The sequence below is a fragment of the Peromyscus californicus genome, unplaced genomic scaffold (genome assembly GCF_007827085.1).
Source record: "Peromyscus californicus insignis strain IS unplaced genomic scaffold, ASM782708v3 Scaffold_5__1_contigs__length_169319896, whole genome shotgun sequence".
Lineage (NCBI taxonomy): Eukaryota > Metazoa > Chordata > Mammalia > Rodentia > Cricetidae > Peromyscus > Peromyscus californicus.
In genome coordinates, this window is record NW_026294573.1 from 124,891,971 (window position 1) to 124,916,784 (window position 24,814).

The 24,814-nt window shown below is 38.1% G+C and overlaps 1 protein-coding gene across 3 annotated transcripts in view; it reads left to right on the plus strand.

Moving 5' to 3' along the window:
• Nkain3 (sodium/potassium transporting ATPase interacting 3) overlaps positions 1–24,814 on the plus strand; it is a 649,463-nt gene that overhangs the window by 57,035 nt on the left and 567,614 nt on the right. The gene's annotated exons all lie outside the window — the stretch shown is intronic.

The window sequence follows — 24,814 nt, forward strand, 5'->3', positions numbered from 1 at the left end:
CCCAAAGACCTAAGATAAAAACCAAACACAACTGGCAAAAACAACAACAACAACAACAACAACAACAACAACAAAAAAGTCAATGAAATGATTCCTGATGATATTCCGCTGTATTCATAGATTGGTGCCTAGCCTTGTCACCACAGCAGCAGCATCCAGCAACTGATGGAAGCAGATGCAGATATCCACAATCAAACACTAGGTGGAGTTCAGGGAACCCCACAGGAGAGGGGGAGGAAGGATTTTAGGAGACAGAGGAGTTGAGGACACCATGAGAACATGGCCCAGATAATCAGCTAAGCAGGGCTCATAGGGGCTCACAGAGACTGAAGTGACAAACAGAGATCTCAGCCAGATCCTCTGCATGTATGTTATCACTGCATAGCTGAGTGTCTTGTGGGGCTCCTAACAGTAGAAGCGGGGAGTGTCTCTGACTTTTTACCTGGTCATAGAAACCATTTCCTCCTACTGTGTTGCTTTGTCCAGCCTCCATATGAGGATTTGTGCCTAATCTTATTATAAGTTGTTATACAGTGGTTAGTTTGATATCCTTGGGAATCTGGCTATTTTTTGAAGGGAAACAGAGGAGGAGGAGTGGATCTGGATGAGTGGAGGAATGGGAAACTGTGGTCTGGATGTAATACATGAAAGAAGAATAAAAATATAAACAAAAAATTTTGCCAGGATCAAGGAAGCAGACATGTAACAAAACTATCTTTTCCGTGACGACCTAAGGGATCCTAGACAAGCCACTGTTTTTATACTTAAATGGAAATAGGATAGGCCTAGCCATCTGCAGGAAGACCTCCTAAGGGCTGGAGTGAGGTTGCTTTGCCAAGATGTGTGGATGCTGAATTCCACCAGGATGGACCTATCTAGCAGGAAGACAGCTGATGCTTGAGGCTGTCGTGATCTATCAGCCCCAGTCAGGGGCCACAGAAAGGTAGCACAGTTTGACAGAAATGTCCTTATTTCTTTGTGGTGCTCCAGTTTCCTTTATTTTTGTATTGTGTCCCAAGCAACTACTCTCCAATGCATAATAATTTAGTCTTCTAGGATTATCCTAGGTCAAGGTAGACATTTCCACGTGACTATTGAAATATAAATATGTATCTTCTTCCATTATCTGCTGCTGTAACAGAACACCACAGACTCTAACTCAAAAAGGTATTAGGGGTCTGTATGACTTAATGTTTCTGGGGTTGGGAGGTCTCTTAGCATGATAGCAGACTTGGTAAAGGCTGGTGCTATATTGTAACATGATGGGAGAGAAGCAAGCATGTGAAACAGAGGAGAAATGGGACCAACTCATCCTATTTTATCAATAACTAGCCTGCTTCCATGAAAGAAGCTCCAATCCATTTGTGATGACAGGCCTCTCACAGTCTAATGGTGTCTCAAAGATCCTGCCTCATAATACTATTGCAGTGACAATTGACTTCCATCAGGAGTTTTGGAGCAGACATCCACTCCTCAGCAACAGTTACATAGAATGAGACAGAAAGGACTAGAGAGCCAGCAAGTGTAAACTGTAGTCTCCATCTGCTGCTGACTGGCCAGGTGTTTGAGTGTAGTTACTGAAACTTTGGGGTCTAAAGTCTATGATTTAATATGCTCATAAGCCTGAAGTTCAAACACCTCTGGATAGCTTAGCAAACCCTCCAGCCTCTGCTTTGACTTCATGAGAGTTGCATTGTCCTCCTGGGATCATATTTGTGGAATGTGAATATTCAGCACAAAGTTCAAAAGTCAGCAAAGCTGCTTCAATACCAACATGGGAAGATCTAGGACTGCTATTATAGCTCAGTGGTGCAGCTCTTGCCTTACACATGAGAGACCCTGCTTTCAACCCTAGCACGGCAAAAACAAAATTAAAAAGGAAACATTTCTTCTTTTTCTATTTTTTTTAGAAAGCCTTGATTACAGTGGGAAGAACAAGATACATGGAGCCAAAATGTGACCAGATATGTCCTAATCCTCATAGCTCTGTGACACTTAGTCAGTTAATTGCCTTATACAAAAAAAAAAAATGAAGGCAGCTATGTTATGGGTTTACTTAAGGAACAGTGGAGCCCTATATAAAGGAAATAGGAACACAGTGGCCATTCTTTAAGCAGTAGCTATGTTCACTAGAAGACATTACTTACTCTTAATTATATAAAACACATTTCTAGAAAATGTGCATTTAAAGCTTTTATGGTTACAAATAATCCTGCTAGAAAGTGAGTTTTAAAGAGAAAAAAGTAAAATTGGAGTCAGAGAATTCAATAACGTACAAGGACTTAATTTTGACAAGAGGCTGCTGAAAAAAGTACAGCAGCTTTAAAAACCCATCTCATTGCAGACCTTAGTAATAGAACACACGTGGGTTTGTGAATTTCTCCAGTACTCACTGACTTTGGGCTTTTCACTGAAAAAAAAACTACTTTCAGCTGACCACTATTTTATAAAGCAATGTTGACCTTCCTTTCTAGAGGCTATCGAAGTCACTCTCTGTCCCTGTGGTCCTTTAAGGTGTCTGGCCAGCATCCTCTAAGTTTCCTGGAGATCTAAGTGTTATAGTAGTATCTAGGCTTTTTGGCCAGAGGGGCTAATGTAGCTAAGGGATGGAATAAAGTATAAGACCAGGTTCCAACTGCCTTCTCATTGGATTTCAAATATTTACCATCCTTGGAAATAAGATGAAGTTTGAAAACTTTGACTCAGTTCTAGTGAAGACATTGGAAAATGGAGATCTTGGCCAACACAGCTCTGAGCTTCCTGTACTTCTTTCTGTGACCTGAACTTCCTAGAGATCTAGATTATTAATACTGAACAGTGCTCATGTGAGCACCAAGGGACTTGGCAGAGGAAGGAAGTGCCTCCTAATCTGCCATTTTCAATGAATTCTGCTTCCTGAAGGATCAATAGCTTGCTATATCAGGCACTGTTGAACTACCTCTTCATCTTTTAGAGACCAGCCATTCAATTTGTCCCGTCAATTGGTATAATTCTCCTACACTTTTTCTTACTATTTATTAGATTACATGCTTGAGCAAGGACTGACATTTTTAAATTATTTTCTGTATTACTCTATACATTTTTGTATGTTTTTTGTTTCTTTCTTTAACATATTACTCCTGTGGTGAAAACAAAATTCTATAACTTTTGAAGATTTATTAAAAAGAGGACACTGATGTTTTCATTGTACATAGAGGATGGATAAGCACTAATTTGTTATATCCCAAGAACTTAGAATTATCTGAAATAAAACAGTGCAGAGTATTAGACCATATTAAAATTAAATGGAGTAGGAGAAAAGCTGCAGATTTTTAATGAGACAGCTTTTAAAGCCAGATAAGTAACTGAATGTATATATTCATAAGATTAAAATTATTGTGTCAAAAGAAGGTTCTCTCTCTCTCTCTCTCTCTCTCTCTCTCTCTCTCTCTCTCTCTCTCTCTCTCTCTCTGTGTGTGTGTGTGTGTGTTGTGTGTGTATGCACACATTTATATTGAGTAAGGGAAGGGAGTAAAGAGGGGTATAGGCATAAATCAGGAATGGGGTATGAGAAGTCAGGCCCACTGACACTTTTAGTGGAATCTTAACCATTTTTAGCAGATCTATCCAAAGATCAAGGTTACATAATTCCATGTTGAGGATAAGTGATGACAGTGGGTAGATCCGCAGACCACCTTAGTCTGTTGCCATTACCTTTGCAGGCATGGAATTAGCTTCCTAGGTCCTGAGTTCCTTCCTTACCAAACACCACTGGCCTTTGTAGATGAATGTCTAAGATTCGTCTACAGGCCTTCATGTTTGACATCACTAGGGATGTGTCCACAAGGACTCTGCTGTGCAGGGTCTTGTCAGTCCTCAGTACACATGTGCTGAGTCTGCCACCTTGATTTTTGTGAGTCTGGGCCTCTGCCAGTCCTCTAGAGAAGTCGCTCATTATAGCAGCATGCCACTGAACCTATGGAAGCAAGGGCCCAATTCTGACAGCCTGCTGCTGTCCTGGGAGAGTTTGGCTTACGTGGAGCAACACATCGCTGCTCCACAGTTGATTCCATCTGAAATGCCAGCTTACCGATGAAAAAACATAGTTTCTTTTGCTTACAGTTTAATTCATTCTCTGTTTATCAACAGTATGTATGAATAGATTCATTCTCCTCAGAGTCATTCGAGATCGACAAATCAAAAATTGATATGAAACACATTCAGCCCATCTTCTCTACTCCTCTTTCCCATTGTTTCAACTAGCTCTCCCTCTGCTTCTTTCCAGGTCTGTAGCTAGAGTTTTCTCCAGTCCTGCCCAGCCCCATGGACCCCACAACTGCTTATAAAATAATCAGTCAGAAGCTTATATTAATTAAACTGCTCGGCCATTAGCTCAGGCCTACCACTGTCTAGCTCTTACTCTTAAACTCAGCCCATTTATATTAATCTATACCTTGCCACGTGGCTTGTGGCTTACCAGTATCTTACATCATGTTTCTCATGACAGTGGCTGTCAGCGTCTCTCTCTGCCTCAGCCTTCCTCTTCCCAGAATTCTCCTCTCTCTTTGTCTCATCTATACTTCCTGCCTGGCTACTGGCCAATCAACACTTTATTTATTAACCAATCAGAGCAACACATTTACAGCATAGAGAACATCGCACAGCACTGTTCCCTTTTTCCCTCCCCCCTCATCTGTTCCTCCTCCCCTGTCTGCTTCTCTTCCCCTTCTCTTTTTCTCTCCTCTCATCCTTTTGTCCCCTTTCCTATTTACTTCTCTCTACCTCTCTTTGCAGTGTGTTTATGCATGAGTACACACTCACATTTATGTGTGCCAGATATTTCATTAAGTATTGGGATTCAAGATTCTTGTAACCCTGCAGGAAGAGATATACTCAAATGTGGTGGTATCCTACTGTACTCTCCCAGTACTTCGGAGACTGAGGCGGGATGGTTATAAGTTCAAGGTCACCTGCAGTACACAGAAAATTCTAGGCAGCCTGGGTTGTACAATGAAGCTGTTTCATAACAAAACACAACTTCAGCACAAATTTAAGTGCACTTTTGGCTTGCAGCATTTCTCCAGTTTAATTCTCAAAACATTTCCTCCCTTCCTTCTCTTCCGTTCAGTCACTATTTTATGTTTTTTTTTTATTTTTTTGAATCGAAAAGACTTGGACCAAAGTTGTTTATTCCCTAAAAAGTGACATTAAATGTTCAGGAAATATGAGAGGAGAAATCTTTAGTCAGAATATGAGAAGTTATGTCTGAATTATGCAACATGCTTTGCAGATAAGAAGCAATAGTACATCTAGGTAATGTAGCCTTGGGTATGGTAGATGGTTTCAGGGTGTGGAGTAAGGAGCTGACTGAATGAATGAACTGAATGAATGTATGAACTGAATGAAGAGTCAAATCCAGGGACAGAGGAGTTATGGCAGGTTTGTATAGAAGAACATGTGACAGAGATGGTGGGAAGTGACAGAGACAACAGGACTTAGGTATCCTTCAGACACAGATTCCACAGTTCAGAGAGCACAGCACCAAGTTACAGTGTTGATGGATCTGACTTAGCTGGAGGGCTTAACTGAACATGTCAAATGCAGTTTTTTTCCATTAACTATGGGAAGATCTTACTAAATGCCCCATTTTAAAGGATGCTGTGTATTCCCATTTTGTGTGTGTGTGTGTGTGTGTGTGTGTGTGTGTGTGTGTGTGTGTGTGTGTATTGGCCGGCGGTGTGTGAAGATGGCCTCAAGTATTGGGTGACCTACCTCAGAGTTTGTTCACCTCTCAGAGTCCTCAGCCATGTAGACCTCTTCTTTCCTTACTCTCAACCTAGGAAGAGTAAATTAGATTCAGAATTTATCAGTACAGAGGCACATGCAGTACACAAGTTAGAATGCCTGCATCTATATGAAGGGATCAGTGAGAGCATAATATAGCTTAAGAAACTAGAACTTAGTTAATTTACCAGTGTAATGACTTTAATGCTTGTCATGGAACACATGATGATTGTGGTGGTTTGAATGGGAATGGCCTCTATAGGTTCATATGTTTGAGTGCTTGGTCTCCAGTAGATGGAACTATTTGGGGAGGATTAGGAGGTGTAGCTTTATTGGAGGAGGTGTGTCACTAGGGGTGAGTTTTGAGGTTTCCAAAGCTCATGCCAGGCCCAATCTCTCTTTCCCTCTTTCAAATTGCTGTCCTTGAATTAGGATGTAAAGCTCTCATCTACTGATCTAGCACCATGCCTGTCTACTTCTTTCCATGATGGTCATGGACTAACCCTCTAAAATTGTAAGCAAGCCCCCAACTAAATGTTTTCTTTTCTCAGAGTTACTTGGTCATGATGTTACTTCATGGTAATAGACTAGTAACTAAGATGGATTAAGAACTGTCTTTGAGCCGGGCGGTGGTGGCGCACGCCTTTAATCCCAGCACTCGGGAGGCAGAGCCAGGCGGATCTCTGTGAGTTCGAGGCCAGCCTGGTCTCCAAAGCGAGTTCCAGGAAAGGCGCAAAGCTACACAGAGAAACCCTGTCTCGAAAAACCAAAAAAAAAAAAAAAAAAAAAAAAAAAAAAAAAGAACTGTCTTTGAGAAGATTGTTCTGCTAAGAACAATACTGGTCCAAGAGAATATTTAAAGGTTCTTAGGAAGAAGAACACTTATATTGTAATTACAATTAGCATGGAAGTTGATTTTTATGAGTTATGATAAAAGAAAAAATTTTATTAAACTTTTTAAAAATTAAAATTTAATTAAAACATAATTATACCTCTTCCCTTTCCTCCTTCCTACCTTCCTATGCCCCCTCTCACTCTTCCTTAAATTTATGGCTTCTTTTTTTATTGTTTCTCTTACATATACGTTTATACATATGAATGCAGCAAAATATACATATAACCTACTGAATCCGTTTAGCATGGCTTGTGCATATATGATATTAGGGTTGACCGCTTTATATTGAACAACAAATTAGAGGTCTCATCCCTGAGAGAAATTAGTTCTCCATCTCTCAGCAGTCATTAGTTGCTTTTAGTTCTTTTTCTAGGGGTGGGAACCCCTTCCATATTACCATAGTGTCATTGTTTAGCTCTTGTTTAATCAACAATATTGTTGAGATAAAACAACAACAAAAACAAAACAAAACAAACAAACAAACAAACAAAAAGACCAGAACTTGCTGATGAATAGACTGAAGGTGGCAATGAGAAACAACTGTGAGAGCCAAAGAACTTGGTTTTAGCTGGCAAGGTAGCTCCCAAATTAAAGCATGATACCATCATCAGACGTAGTGATGGAAGCAGATTCATGAAGAGAAGCTGAGCATGGAAAAAGACATTTCAGATCCACTGCACAGCCTTTACATTTCACAGCTGAAGGTCAGTATCTACCTCTACATTGGGACAAAGTTCTTTGTCTATGTTCATAATGGAATATGTATTACTTTTTCCACTCTTGGGAAAAAAGAATCAAAATTATCCATTCAACCATATGTTGATGGTTAAAAAAGGCTTGTTATTTGTCCATGATAAATTTGAAAGTTGATGAGATTCAAACTAGATAGAAATTGTTCAGTGGCTTATAAAAAAGTGATAATTTCAGCACTTCACATAACCAAACATATGAAGCCTTACTCAAACCATGCAACAAAAGTTTTTCCTCTTAAAAGTAGTGTTCATTTTCATGTGGAACATGATTTTTAAAAAATAGTAATGTTTGCCCATCTGTTTTATGTTCAAGTGGAAACAAGTTTGTTTAGTTACAATTCAAAAAATTTCAAGCATAACATGAAAAATTCATCAAAATAGATTGTCTTCCGAATTTCTAAATCACATATGCTTCTAAGAAGCAGCCTGTGTCTACTGAGAAGGAAAACTGTCTTGCTGGAACATTTCCTTTTTAGATAATGTGCATGGCTCCCATTCATATACTTTTGAAAAGCACAGAGGTACAGAAGTCTCTAGATTCTAATCTCTAGTGACATACAAAACTAGTCACTCACTTTGGTCAGGGAACACCTCAAAAGCTGGTGAGCAAATGTTTCTAAGTTTGTAGTGAAGGAGAAAAGTAGCAGACATATTTGACAATTGCGCACGGAGGCCCCCAAACTTTAGTTGGCTGCCCTAGAGAATACATGACTTTGAACACTTTCTCTACATATTAGGAAAATCATTATTTAAATGTCAGTAATTGCGATTGTTCAGTCCTTCTGTTTTATGTGAAATGGAAATTGGCTAGGTGCTCTGAGGAAATCACCAGGCTGGGCTTTTGAGTGAGCTGCACAACATGAGCTGAGCTTTCTTGGAATATGGGGACTTCACAGGAAATCAAGGATGGGGTCACTCATCTAGTTAGGCTGGCATACAAGATGAATGAGCCCAGGTAGCCTGGGAATAAAGAGATAGTGTGAGCATGTAACATTCTCAAGTTCAAATAGGTTTCTGTGTCATAATTTGGTGAGATAGGAAGAAGTATTATTAGATATTTAAAACAGACATATCAGTTTATAATGAAACTATTAAATTTAAGTCAAATTTTATTTTTAACTGATACCATACCTAAAACTTGTACTATTTATGAGGTTTAATATATGAGTACATTGAGTAATGCTTAGACAATATCTACCCTCTCTGACTTTTATTCTTAATATTACCATTTTTTTCGTGGTAAAAACACTCACTATCTTTTCTTATGGTTTTTGTTTCAAGGGACTATGCAATATCATACTACAATGTTTTGTTTCTATGTAACAGTAACAGCACTACTAGCCCTACATGCCTATCCCAAATTCTTTTCTCCTCTGGCAGCTACCACTGTCCTTGCAGTTTCTGTGAGATTAATTGTCATTTTCATATTTCATCTATGGGGGGGAAATATATAACCAAACTCTTGTGATGCCAATATATCTCCAAAATTTACAGGGAATTTGTATGTTGTTTACAGTAAAATAGATATGGTAGAATGCAAACAGCACCTTTTATAACTACTTAATCTTTTGGATGCCAGTTATATAAAATTATGTGAGGGTTTAGGAGGAATGAAATAAAGGGGTCAATAGTCAACTCTCCCTTACTGTGATAAAATGCCTGACAAATGTCAAAAAACATTTCTTTCAAGTCACAGTTTTGGAAATTTCTGTTCATGAACACTTGGCCCTGTTGATTTGGGCCTCTACTGAGGATGACATCATGGTGGGGAACAAAGTTCTTTATCTTATGACAACCGGGAGTAGAGTAACAGAAAAGGACCAAATACAAAAAGACAAAATACATCTTCCTAGAACATATTATCTGTGAACCATTTCCTCCAAATTTTTCCCATCTTCCAAATTTTCCATCTCCTCTCCATAGTTAAAGTTATGACTCCATTAACAGATCACTCCCATGATGAGGTCAGAAACCTCATGAGCCTATCACCTACCTGGAATCTCACCTCTTCACACGGCTGCCTTAAAAACTAAATCTTGACTATGTAATATTCGAAGGTATATTTCATACCTAAGTCATAACAAAGGGTATGGGCATGTAGCAAAATCTACTGTTAGGCACTATCAATTCGAGTTGAATGACACCTTCTTTATCACCAAGCTAGACAAGACCAGGGTTGGGAAATGAAGAAAGGAAAACATATAAGAGTGTCTCCATTTCTAGTCCCTGCCCCAGCATATGTTCACAAGTACAGTTAAAAATTAAGAATTGCTTTGGTTGCTTGACATGCCCTGGGATTATAATCTCAAGGTTGTAAGATTCAAGGAATTACTGTTAAAAATGTATTTGAGGCTGAATATCCAAACTAAACTTCCTTCTTAATGAACTGACATGTATATTTTCAAACTCCTGTTTTCAAGTGAGGAGAAGAGTCGACAGTTGTCAGGAGGAGAAACATATGCAAATGAGCATTAGGATAATATATGCATAGAAAAATATAGAGCTTAAGTTAGTAGTTTATAGTCTTCATCTCAATATTACGTCTTATCTTCAGAAAAAAAGCAGACTACTTACTTTTTATGTCCCTGTCACAAACTAGTCATGCATCTGTGACTTGAATTCCAGAAACTGCTGTCCAACACTGGCTTGTGTAGATCCTTTTATTCAAGCATTCTCTGCTATTTATCAAATAGATGATGTGGAATTTCCTTAGGTAAACCATTTCTGTAGATTGAATGGAATGAACTCACAGCTCTAAGCCATTTACAAAAGAAAGTCATGTCTTCATGTAACAATACATTGATTTTTTTTTACAAAACTATATTGAAAATTCATACTTTTCTTCCCATCCATCTGAGAAGCTGCAGAAAATATAATTATGAGAGGATTGATACATCTGTTTCATAAATTTCCCTGGGATGTACATCAGATTGTTTCTCTACCAAAGCAAGAGCTCAAGGGTGAAAGTGTGAGCCATTTGCAAGAGCTGCTGTTAATCATCAAGGACTTGAGGGGGAAAAGTAGACATTACTGTCATGAATAATAGACACAGGAGCTAAATGCCTAAAACTGTTTGGTTCCATTTTGAGAAATTTCTAAATATTTCATTCACATGTACCAAAAGACATGACCATCTTTTTTCATAAAATATTGCAAGAATTTCAGCATTGTTATGATAAATATATCCATTAGCACAGCTGTTCATGATGCCACAAGTCCATATTCACACCAAAAATATTTATACCTCTAAATGTTCCATATTTTCCACACATTTATTTTTCCATTCTGATGTATTTATTGAGTGTCTTCTGTGTACAAAGTACTGGAGATATTACTGCAAATAATTTAAATCTCATCTATGCTGAGAGGAGGATTGGAAGTTGAAGCAAATCTACATGTATAGTTTTAAAATTATCATGTCCGTAAATCCTTCCATTAGACTCAGTATAAGTATGTTCTTATGGGTGAGTCCATCCTCCGAGTAATTCTTTTTAAAAAAATTATTTCACTTCACTTATGTTGTCTGTGTGTATATATATATATATATATATATATATATATATATATATATATATATGCACCTGCCGTGGTGCACACGTGGAAGTCTGAGGATAACTTGTAGGAGTTAATTATCTACACTGTATGGGTCACATGATTCTAATTCAGATTATCAGGTTTGGCAGCAAATGCTTCTCCTACCCACTGACCCATCTCACCAGCCCAGGGGTAATTATCTCTTGAAATTCTATGCAGTCATTCCAAACAATGTCTCTGCTAAGGGATGAGTTAAAATATTGTGCAGTTATTATAATATTTAATTAAATTTAAAACACACAGAAAGATGAAAAATTTAAATAATTCAGTTACTAGATATATTTTAACTTTTCCAACATGTAAGAGCACCGACCTACCCTTGACTGTCACTCCGATGACTTACTCTGGAGGCTGCAATTTGAATGTTCCATTGTCAGGTTTCTGGTTAGTATTTGCCCATTCCAACTGTACAAATTAAATGTCCTTGTGTCCATTGTGGGAGGGAAACCAGACTTCTTTCTTGATCTCAGATAAGTTTCTCTGAAGAACAACTTAACTGCATGGATGTAAGTGGATCTTTTCATGTGGAAGGGACTGGCCTGTCAGCTGTCATTACCTGCCTCTAACAGCATTGCTCACCACAGTAACAAACTTCTTCCCTGGCAAAAGCTGAGTCTGCGAATTAGTCGCCTTAATTGTTTTGACTTGGGAGTCTGAATTTTCTTTGAAAGGGTGTCTTTAATTGATGAGAATCTTGTTCACTTGGAGATTTCTTATTATTAAGGTTATGTCTTGCTAAGTATTATTTACCAATAGTCAAAGCTTATTTGGAAGTACATTTTACTGTACATTTTACACTTTATCCAAAGCTACCAACTCCTGTGTAACAGAGATCACAAACATAACACAGAATTCTTTCTTTTTACTTGCTTACTTATCTTAATTTTTGATATTATAATTTAATTACATTTTCCTCCCCTTTCCTTGCTCCAAGCCCTCCAATATAGCACCCCCCACTTTCAAATTGGTTGCCACTTTTTTCATTATTATTGTATATATATGCATATGTGTATATATTTTTAAGCTTAATCTCTTCAGTCAATAGAGTGTTAAGCATAGGTTTATTTTCAGGGATGACCAATTGGTGTGCTCTTCCCTGGAGAAGGCCACCTGTCCCATCCTCAGCATTCCTCAATTGCCTGTAATTCTTTTTGTAGGGTTGAGGACTCATGGAAATTTTCCTGTCCAGTTGGCATGTTCATTTGTTCATCCTTATTGAGCTCATATTTGGGCAATCACCTTAGTGAGACTTTACGGGTATAGCTTCTGTAATTGCTAGGATACATACTCTCAAAGCAAACTCTCTAATCCTATAGCTCTTGAAATTTTCTTTCTTGATGAAAAAAAGTGACACCTTTGTTTCGAGTACCTAAAACTTGAAATCTCCAACTTGTGGGAGTTGTAGGAGAATATATGTATAGTTGGCTGGTATACAAGAATATACTTGTTGTGAAGGGAGGAGTTCACTGGGGGAATAGAATAGCCTAGTGCTTGCTGTAATTTTATTGCAGAAGAGGACTTTATAGACTAAAGTTAAGGCAGAGTCATCATGGGACAGGATAACAAATCTGTTAAGACGTGCTAAAGTACATGGCTTCTAAGCAGCAGTCATCACTTCACTGCATATTACAGTTATTTAGAAAAGAAACTGGAATTGAAGTGATTATCTCAAATGGAACTCTTAGAAAGCTCTTACCCAGCCAGTTTCCCAAGTTCAATGCACAGCACAAATTGCCAGGCAAAGCCAATGTCATGAGTGGCAGTATTGCCTGTGCTTATTTTCTTCATTCTAGTGCTTATATTTTCAGCCCAGGCCCCAACTATCAAATGTCTTCACCCTAATTTCTGGGATACCATTAGTGCACACATTGAGAACAGATGTTTCCAGATCTCTATTCTGGTGATCATTTTGTTTATACTACCTCAGTAAAGTTGGTATAAAAAGAGAATTTATTAAGCTGCTCTTCTTGGACAATTGGAATGAAAGAGGAGCCCTGCTTCAGTTGCTAAGATGTAAGAACAAGAGTAGCAGTCACAGAGAGGTAAGAAAGGCAGACATTGGCAGTGTTTAAAGTGACATTTCTTCGTTGGTGCAGCAAGAAAGACTAGCACATAATTACGTTTTTCATGTGAGTGTCAGAAAAAAAACGAGCTTTTTCTTGTAACATCCAAGTAACTCTTTGGAAACTGATTAGTAGTTCTGAATATTTTGAAATTGGTATATGTTTATCAACTTGCTGGATTGGTTAAAGTAGCAAAATCTTGATGTATGCTTATTTATTGTCAATGATCATGGCATAAATACCCCTACCTCACCCAGTGTTTTCATACTAGAGGGGAAAAGCACATGAAATAGACATCTTTAAACATGTGCTGTATAAACACTATGTGAGGCACTGCTCTAATTTTTGACAGTCATGTACAGGTTAAGAGAGAATTAATGCTCAATGACAGATGGCAAACCCAAAACAAACAGCATTTTTAGAGGTTGTGTTTCCTTGTGTCTCATAATGCTTTGTCAGAACATTTTTTCCCTTACAGGTGCTTTGCATTAATATTATGTTTTATGTTTTTATGGTCTTTTTGGGTGTGTGAATGTTTATGTCTCTGTATCTATATGTGTTTCCTAAGTTTTTTCTTTGGCTCTTTTTCTTTTGTTTGTTTTTATTTTATCTATTATGATGATGATGATGATGCCTGTTTATATCATAAAGAGAGAGGAAAAGAAAGTGTGGATTTGGGGGCAGGGAGTGGAAAGGATCTGGGAAGAGTTGAGGGAGGGGAAATCATAATCAGAATATATTATATGCAAAAATTCAATTAAAATGGAAAAGAGAGCATTATTGAAAAAAAATTTAGAAGGACCACTCAGAATGCTGAGACAGGAACCCTACTTTAGCTCATATATTCTAGAACAACTTTAGAAATGCAGCAATATGCATCTTAAAATTAACTATAACAGGATTTAGTGTTTTTTTTTTTTTTTTTTTTTTTTTTTTTTTTTTTTTTTTTTGGTTTTTCGAGACAGGGTTTCTCTGTGTAGCTTTGTGCCTTTTCCTGGAACTCACTTGGTAGCCCAGGCTGGCCTCGAACTCACAGAGATCCGCCTGGCTCTGCCTCCCGAGTGCTGGGATTAAAGGCGTGCGCCACCACCGCCCGGCCGGATTTAGTGTTTTAAGACAATTTATTTAAAGAAAGGAATAATGCAACATCTCAGGCATAATTAAAGCTTTACTATTAGAATTTTCCTTCATCTTCTACATGTATGGAACCAATTGGATTTTTCTTCTCAGACTGTATGCATTCTTATAGAGATTCAATATGGTTTGTTTAAGACTAAGTAAAAAGCACAGAATGGTAAGGTTGGGGAAAAAGACCTTACCATGCTATAGAGGCAGAAAACATTACCTGAAAAAAAAACATAGCTCAGAGACAATTAGTTTCTAAAATATATCACAAACTGTTAAATATTAAAAGAAAAAAGACCAGAGCAGATACCTCCTCAAAGTATGGAGAGGTTGCCAATAAGCATAGGAAAGGTTGCCTCACATAGTGTACCACTAGGAAATGCAAACTAAAATAGCAGTAAAGCATTGCTAAGTGGTACTCTGGCCATTCCAAAGCTGGTGAGGATGGGGAGCAGTGGGAATGCTCCTGTAATAATGTTGGGTATGAAAAAGGGTACATTCGCTTTGGAAGGCAATCTAGAAGTCTGTAATAAACTATCATGGCATTAGAGCATAGCCTTCTCTCTACATCCTTCTACATTTCCTCAGATGAGGTGACAACTTGTGTCTACAACAGAATCTTACAGTGTTGGAAACAGTTTTATTTATGTTGTCCTTACTTAGCAACAAGCACAATTTCCTTCGATATGTGCAGTAAACTCTGATGCATTCAAGGAATAGTATATTCTTCAACTATAAAGAGACAGGAAAAGACATGGAGGAAGCGTAAATGTGTGGTGCTAAGTTAAACAAGCTAATCTTTAAAGGCTACAAACTATAGGATTTAACAATCTGCCATTCCTGGAAAGCCAAAACTGGGGTAGCAAATGTGCCACAGTGGTGCTGGATTTTAAGAACAGTAAAATCTGAGGGAAGGAGGTTGGCAGTTGTGTCAAGAAACTTTCCTTTCATTTGAGGAAGAGAGGGTAAGAATTGAAACACCATCTTGGTGGATTTTTCCTTTGATGAGTATGAAATATCTTTCTTTCTCCATCTCTTTTGATTAATTTTGGTTTGAAGTCTATTTTGTTAGATATTAGAATGGCTATAGCAGCTTGGTTCCTGGGTCCATTTATTTGGAAAACCTTTTCCAACCATTTACTCTGAGGTAATGCCTTTCTTTGATGTTGAGGTGTGTTCCTTGTATCCAGCAGAATGATGGATCCCATTTTTGCATCCATTCTGTTAATCTGTGTCTTTTTCCTTGGAGAATTGAGTCCATTGATATTGAGAGATATTAATAACCAATGACTGTTAATTCATATTATTTTGTTATTGCTGTTGTTGGTGTTGATGTTAGTGTGTGTGTGTCTCTTGTGTTTCCCTCGTTTTGATTTTGCTGGTCTGAGATTATTTATTGCCTGTGTTTTCATGAGTATAGTGAACTTCTTTGGATTTGAGTTTTCCTTCTAGTACCTTCTGTAGGTCTGGGTTTATGGATAGATGTTATTTAAATTTGACTTTGTCATGAAATACCTTGTTGCCACCATCTATGGTGATTGAAAATTTTTCTGAGTATAGTAGTTTGGACTGGCATCTGTGGTCTCCTAGAGTCTGCAAGATATCTGTCTAGGCTCTTCTGGCTTTTAGATTCTCTGTTGAGAAGTCAAGTGTAATTCTAATAGGTCTGCCTTTATATGGCAAGACCTCAAGTGGAGGAATTGGGACACCAATGCAGCCACAAAACCTTGGACCTACAGTTTGTCCTGCCTGCAGAGTTTTCTGGGACAGGAACCTAGCAGGTTTGTCATCAAAGAGACCAGAGAGACTTCATCCAACTGATGGGAGAAGATGCAGATTCCCACAGGCAAACATTAGGCAGAGATCTATCAGGGAGTCCTGCAGAGGAGGGAGAGGAAGAACCAGAGGAACCAGTGGAATAAGGAACAACAAGAGACCATGGCTCACAGAACCAACTGACTGGGACTTATGGGGCTTGCAGATATCAGGGAGTCAGTGTGGGTCTGACCTAGGTCCTCCGCACACATATTATAGCTGAGTAGCTTGGTGTTCTTGTGGGATTCCTAACAGTGGGAGCTGGGGCAGTCTCTAACTCTTGCCTGTTTCTAGCGTCGATGTGGTGGTATGTGCCTGGTCTTATTGTGGCTTGTTATGCTGTGTTTGGTTTATGTCCCTGGGAGGCCTGCTCTTTTCTGAGGGGATGGGGAGGTGGATCTGGAGAAAAAGTGCAAGTAGGGGGAGAGATTGTAGGGGAGGGGAGGGAGGGGAAACTGTGGTCAAGATGTAATTTATGAGAGAATAAAAACAAAATTAAAAGAAGAAAAAGAAACTTTCCATACTTTGTAGTTATATTTTTGGAACCGCAAAATTGTTTTACAACATAGTTTGTTGAAATGGAGCATAAACCTTAATTAAATAGGACCATTAGAGGTATTTAAGAGAAACAGTTAAATAATATTATAAGCTAAAATATATATATATTTGTGAATATCAAAATTGCATTAATTATTTTCTGTGCCATAGTCTCTCACAATCCAATTGATTTTTGTAGTAGTATTTTGAAGCCCAGACTGATTTAATTTCAAAGCCTTAACAATATACTGAATTAATAACATGTATTTTGGTGATAAGCTATTTTAGCAACCTTTTGCATATGCATGTATTTTCAGGGAATATTCATTATAAAAGGTAGCTAAAACTTGAGCTACCAGTTTCCTTTAAGTGGCCTTAAGTATAAAGCTAGACACTTTCTCCCCTGAGAAGCAAAAGATGGCTTTAAAATCCAGAAAAGCCACCAGAACAGGGCACACATAATGTGTGTTAACTGTTCCCTAGTAGAAGATATCCTTGACAATAATAGTTTGATAGGTCTCAGTATCCCACACTAGAGAATGAAATGCAACTTTCTAGTTTGCTGAAAGCTAAAGTGACAAATAGCTTATTCTGTCTCTTGGACATTTATGCCCTTTTCTGATCTTGAAAAAAAAAAAAGATACAATATAAAAAGAAATGTCATCTTACAGTGTTCCCCACCTCCTGTAGCTGTAAGTTTCTCAGCAGCTTATAAAATAATCAGTCAGAGGTTTAATATTAATTGCAAATTATGTGGCCTATGGCTCAGGCTTCTTACTCTCTAGCTCTTATAACTTAACTCAACCCATAACTATTAATCTATGTATCACCGCATGTTCCACGGCTTTTTCTGCGTCCCCTTACATGTTGCTCCTTGAACGGTGGTTTGGCATCTCCCCTTATTCTCCTTTCTCCTTTCCCTATCTCTCTTGGATTTTCCCACCTGGCTCCATCCTGCCCTGCCATAGGCCAATGCAGCTTTATTTATTAGCCAATGGGAACATATTCACAGCATACAGAAAGACTTCCCACAGCAACCTCCCAGTTATTTTATTGTGTTTATTTTCTTTTAAAAAATATTTATTTAAAATGTCTCTGTGTGTGCACATGCGTACGTGTGTGTGAGTGCCTGTGTGTAGGTATGACTACTTGGGCACAACTTCTGACAGAGATGAAAAGGGGATATTGAGTCCCCCAGAGCTAGACCTACAGGCAGTTGTGAGTCACCCCATGTGGGTGCTGGGAACTAAACTCCAGTCCTCTGTAAGAGTAGTCCAAGTCTTAAGTGCTGGGACATTTCTCCATCCCCCGTTTTGTTTTCTTTAAGTGTTTAAGGTAAACCCTTTTAAAGAAAATTTAATGTTGTAGTTACATCTTTTTTAATGTTTTGTCTTCCCACCTGTTACTAAAATGTGATAGTATGAGTTCTACTTCCCTGTGAAAACAAGTTCTGATGGAGCTGTTCAAAAGAAGATAAATGTATATATTTATTTTTTCCTAAAACAGAGTTTATACCACATTATTCATTCTGAATTCCTAAACTTGAGATAAAGATGAGAAAAGCATGGATATGCTTTGAGTTCTTTTGGGCATGTATGCAGGAGAGGAATTGCCAGGTCATATACTATTACTCTCTATGTTCTTAGGAAACTGTCAAATCCTGCTTCCCACTGTGACTGCACTACTTACAATCCCATGAGCAAGCATAAGGTTTCTAGCAGGTCGATCTACTTACCAGTTCTTATTATCTTCTGAGACAATGATCCTAATGAGCATGATGTGGCATCTGCTTGTGACTTTATCTTGTGTTTTCCTAGTGATTACTGATGCTACAATGCTGTCCATGTTGGCATTTGTACCTGTTCAAGTCCTTTGCCAAATTGTTAATCTGGATAATTGTTGTTGAGTTAAGGAGTGCTATATATTTTCTAAATATTAACTCCTTATCAACTACATAATTTTCAAATATTCAAATATTTTCTCCAATTCTCTTGGTTGCATAGTCCTCCTATTGATATGCTCCTTTGATGTACAAAGACTTTAAAACATCCAGATGTCTTGTGTGTCTGTAGTGTGTGCCTTTGATATTGTAGCCAAGGAATTATTGCTGATGGTGTGAAGCTTTTGGTCTGTGGTGTTTAGTTAGGTGTTTGATCCAGTTTTGGTCGGCTGTTGTGAACGATGTGGGTAAAGACCCAGCATCCTTCACTTTCTTGTGGTTTTTCATTTTTCCAGCTTCATTTGCAGAATACTGTTTCTCCTTAGTAATCTAAGTCAACATTCTTTTGGCCAACTTGACATACCCCACTGTTCTTTATATTTTGACGCTGTCCCCTACTATCAGTTCTCCCCTTCCCTCTTTTCCTTCTCCTCTCCATGTCTCCTTCTTTCCCTCTTCTTCCTCTTCCTTACCCCTCGATTTCCTGTTGCGCAGTCATGCCAAAGACAGCGGGAATCGTTTTTTTGCCCTTCAGTCTGCTCTGACACTGACTAGATACCCACCCTGTTTCCCAAGCAACCCCTTTTGTCTTTGAAGGTAGTTCATTTGTTGCCACGCCTTGGGCATAAGTGCTGTTGTCTGTGATTCCCATCTGTCCTTGCTCTCATCCTACTGTTCTTCATTTTGAGTCACATGAAAGTCATCCACAGTTTCAAAACTTCTTGAGGCCTATAGCCACTGCTTTTGTACCTGGTCCTGTCAGCACACTTTTTTTTTTGTACAAAAGAGATACCACATGAGGATGGATAGTTTCAGAACCAAGGATTCGAATATCTCACCTTTTCCCCACTGAAGCATATAATACAAAGAAGAAAGTCCTGAGATGAAGACTTCTTTACCTTTGATATCTGGAAAAGAAGTAATTGCTTCTCATGAGCAATAGAAAAGAATTTGATTTTATCCTGGATCAACTGGAAAGTGACTTATCTAGCAAAAATCTCCTACCCAAATAGATGACAAGTAATTTACACTAACCAGAAACAATAGATTATGTGTATCTTTGTGCTTTTCTGTGCAAGAGAAATTAAAGAGTGCTTTGTAACAGCACTTTAAAAATTATTTTTATGAATCCCATTTTGTTATGTTTAACCTTGCTCTTAGGTATGATTCGGCTGATGTCTTTTCTCAGAGGAGAATGCTTTGAAGCTAGGGCTGCTCCCCAGCTGGATAGCCTGGGTAGGAGCATGCACCAAACGACCTGCATCTGAACGGGAAGGGAGCGATTAATGATTTATTTCCATCTTGATTCGCATAGCAGACCTTTTTACTCGTGTGTCCTTCAACCTATCTGCACTCCTGCTGAAACTTCAATGGGCTGTATGTCAGAGCTTCTAAAACGACTTTGAAAAGGAGAAGTGTGAAATCCTAAATACTTCACAGAGAAGAAGCTATTTCTCCAGCTATTACATTCTTAACCCGAATAGCAGATTCTGCTAAAGATCAGTAAGAATGTTTAGGATGCATATGCATCAGGCTCCAAAAACATGATAATTGCACCTCAAATATCCATTGCCAATAAATCACTGCTTTGGAATACTATGTGTTTGTATTCTGATTAAAATAAAAGTTCGCCACCAGAAAGCAATAAGAACAAACCAAATACAGCTTAAGTTCTAAAACCTTAAAGTATAGAGAATGTATATGAAAATATATAGGAACTTGGGGTTTTTTTTCAATTAGACTAATGAATGATATAACACCTGTACCATATTTTTGAATTTATGTGGTTTTTGACCCATACATGTGGAGACTATCATCTGAGAAAGTAAAGTAAATCAAGAAGCTCTGTTAACCCATGATCATAAGCATTGTGATATGCCACTGTTGCACAATATCTACCCATTTTTATCTATCTATCTATCTATCTATCTATCTATCTATCTATCTATCTATCCATCTATCTCTCGCCTTAAATGTGCTTTATAACTGAATATAGCTTTAAATTCCCTATCCCCCTGCCTCTACCTCCCAAGTGTTAGTATTTTAGGGGTGTGTGCCACATCACACCTGGTTTTGTTTTTGTTTAGTAGTTTATTTCTAGAAAGGTCTAGAGCAAAATATACAAAACAACTTAGAGGTATTTTCATAATGAATGTTATACAAATAAATTGCTAAAATTATAAATTTTCGCTAGTGGAATTAACATTTTCTGTTGAATGAAAAACTATAGTAACTGACCTCTAAAGGTTATTTCTTGAATACTCACAGGTATTTTATGGTTGTGGTTCATTTCACCTTCGTATGACTCTAGAATTAAATGATTCTTGGCTGGACATCCAAAGATTATCATGGAGTTATTATTTATTTTTATAGCTCAGATGAATCTGTTACTAGTTCATTACAGTACATGTCCCATTGGTCAAATGAATACCATCTGTAAATAAGACATACATTTTTAATCTTGATAAATAAATTGTTAAGCACTCTGTGTAGAAGCACCAGAGATTTCTTAAGTGGGGCTTGGTAACAAAAAACATTACTGCAAAATCCCTGCTGGAACACCATAGAAGTCACATTTATGCAGTCATTTTATGAAGCAGGTATACACCCACACTCAGGAGGAGGACCTACTAAGTGTTGGTATGATTTATCACTTAGAGATGCGTACTATCTTTCTTTAAACCTAAGCAGTACAAGCTGTTGTCCTGTTTTTAGACTATTAGGCATCCATGAAAACATAAATATGTACCATTAATGCTTTATTCATGGTTCTGGGCCCAAGTGTCATTATCTGAATGTTTTTGTAAATGAATAACTAATGCCTTAGGAAATTTCTGAATCTCATGTTAGAGAATTATTACCATTATCTATCACAAAATGACTGGTGAGTAATGACTTTATCTCACTGGGTTTTATCCACCTGTTTAATGACTCTGCCTGTCCCTCCTTGTAAGGTCAATTCTCCATTACATGGAGGTGAAGTACCAGGAGGACTGGAAGCCAAGAATGACTGTAGCATCATCACATAATCGAGCACTGATAACACTGAAGATGGAGCCCACGCATTTGGAGTCTATAGTGTTGATCATGTCAAGATTGTTCCCCAGGATTAATAGCATGATGTCAGCCACATTAATAATAAAGACACATTCTGCTCTCCACTCCCTGCAGAGGAGACAAGTTAGTTACCCACATGTTTATTAACAAAATTCCATCTAGTAGAAACAGCAAGTTATTCTATGATGTTTCTAAAGGTTAGCAACCGAAATCAAATGTCACAGGGAGAGTCTCTTCTACAGGCTGAGGTGAAAGATCCCTCCTAGTTTCCGACCGTGGTTGCGGCTGCTGCCCCTTGTGCCCCACCTCAGTTCTCATTTGCACAGTCGCTTTCCCAGTGAGTTTGTGTTCACATTTCAGCTACATACGTAACGACGCCAGTTCTTGGAACAGATCCATCACAATTCAGTATGGTTTTTCCTTATTTTACCCTTACTTGCAAGGATCCTTTTCCTGCTTCAACAGAGACTATATATTTCTTAACTCAGAGGCTTTGAAATTGATGATATTGAAAATAGAATGTTATGCAGTACCAGTATGACACATGTTTATTTTATGTTGCTACTGAACAAATTACCACCAAACAACAAATATCTCATCATATCTAGGGATTTTCTCAGTCCATTTTTTGTCCAGGTCTGGTCACGCAATCCTTTTCCTGTGATATCTATGGTGGTACTGGAGAATAGGCTCTTTGGGAGAATTAAATATAGCTCCAGTCACAGCCAGGTTAGACTTAGTTTATTCCTTTACCCTTTACATGAGCTGAACACCTTTCTATATGACTCTGCAGGAATTATTACCTGGCAATTGAAACTGCAAAAACAAGCTAGGAAGGATACAGGAATCAGTGACTTCTAGTCTCATAAGGGATGGGACCCACAGTCTGTACAAGATTGTCATTACTTTTTTCTTTTGGCCAATGTAGTCACAGAGCACCCTCAGACCTAAGGGGAGAAATAAAATGCTCCCTATGAGAAACTGTTTCCAACTCTTGACTGTAGTTTGCGTACATTTTTTTTAAATTCTCAAACCTCACCCTATTTAAGAATTGTCTTGCAATTAAGTTTCTGATGCTGCAAATCACCTCAATTTACAGATGAGACTCATTAGTATGGTTGTCCTTCATCCAAAGACTTGCAACCAAAAGGAATAATTTATCTTCTCTCACTGCAATATGTTTGGTGAGACAGGAGCAAGATAAACATTCTTCTCCGAGAAGAAGAAACTGGCTGGGGTTTGGGTATGTAGAAGTTACTATAATTTTAAACCTAACCAGAGACAGTTACGAGCTCATTCATTAGAGTCCAGTCATTTGCCCTGAGAATGACTGTGATGGTTCTTAATCCTACCATTGAAATCATTCTCCTTTCTCATTAAAAATTCTTAATTGTATTCCTAAGGAATCAAACTGTAATCCTGTCCACCAAGGAAGAACAATATAGACATTTGTTTCTGACATAACCTCTCTCATCTTTTGAGATGAAACTCAGGGTATCATTGCAAAATAACACGAAGAATTATTATAGTTGAAAGTGATCAGCAGTTATACCCTTAAGATTTATAGAGTCATATCCTTAGGACCTCTGAAATCCTAGTTACCTTGATATCAAATCTGAGATTTCAACAAAGAAACACCCTGAGACTCTTAGCCATGTGCTTTGATTAGACAGGTAACAGGCTATCTAAAGTGGTGCTGAGGACAATCTCTGACCTTGCGGGTCAGTTTCTGGGAAAGACAGGGAATGGAAACAATATTTTTTCAGACCTAGTCTAGCTTGGCTTCCTCATATTTCCTCTAAGTTCTGCTCACAAACTCATCTCAGGAATCCCGTTTTTATCTCTCTTCTCATATTTCACCTAGGCAGCTGAAGCCAATTGTTATTTTCTCTACCCTGGTGTTAATCATCCTTGATGGATTTACAAATTCATTAGATTCCTTTCTGTTCTTCTCTGCTGTTACAGGCAAAAACAAGACAGAACTTTTGCCAGTACACACCAAGCATCCTGTAGCTGCATCTTCCGGTAGCATGTGTTCATGTCTTGAAAATCATTACACTAGTTAGGTTGGTGTCAGGCCTTTTCTTCAAGGTCTTTGGCATGTCCTCTTTCCATTCAGGTCCCAAGAGGCTTTTCCAGTTGCCATATACCATTGATTCTAAAGTCACGAACATGTTACTGATTTCAAGCCGTGACACACGTCCAGGGATTATGTCTGGGTTTTACTGTTTCGTATAAGTAGCCTACACCAATCATTTATTCCATTTTCGAATATGTGTAGGTTAAGATTATACTCTGAGCTTACCTGAGAGAGTATTACTCTGTATACCGCCCTCTGTGGCCATTCTGGGACAGCTGGGAAGAGTCTACCAATATAAGAACAGAGGCCAGGAAACTTATTTATGAATGACCACACAGTAAGTTTTCTAGATGTTGTGGTCTGTAGTGTATGGCACAGTCAGTAAGTTCTGCCATTGAATTGCAGAACTAGGTGGCTGCCCTGTGAATCATCAGTCAGTGCCTGGTCCCTAGGACCAGAGAAGTCTTTGCACTTCATTTTCATCTTCATGGAGCCAGCCAGCCAGGTGGGCTTAGGAGGCCTTCTTTCTGTTTTAGGTAATTTCAGGGCCTCCCTGCTATATATATATATATATCTGTCTCCATGTATGAGCCCAACTTCAAACACAGAAGCTGAGGCTCCAAGGATCATTATCAAGATACAGACAGTGTAAGCTACCAGAACCCTGAGGATCAGCTAGAAAATGCAGAACTTGATATCTCAGTTGTTTTCCGTCATCAATTGAAATATAGAGTCCTCCCTTTCAGATTGAAAGGGAAAATAGATGGAAATTTGTGAACATTGTTCATGGAAAAGTCATCTTTATTTAAAACAGTACTGTACCTGACAGAATATGACATTTTATCCTTGAAGAGCTTATGTTATAGTATGAAAATGGACATACAAAATTGATGACTTAACATACAAGGCGGAATGGAGTGTGTCACTGACAGAAATAGATTAAATGTGTGAGCACTTTTATAGCAGTGCATGAATTTCGGCCCATTTTTGTATTTGAAATGTAATTGCTAGCACTTGATTCTGTCTCCTTTGCTCACCAAATGCAGTGGATTTCAATTTTTGTTCATCTCATGTTGTAGAATAAGATGTGTTACATTTGTTTATGCTGTGGAATGCTTTTTTAATGATGCAAAGTTATGTTGCATTTTGTTTAACTCTATGAAGCTGTGATACTTTGCCTGTTTAAAACACCTG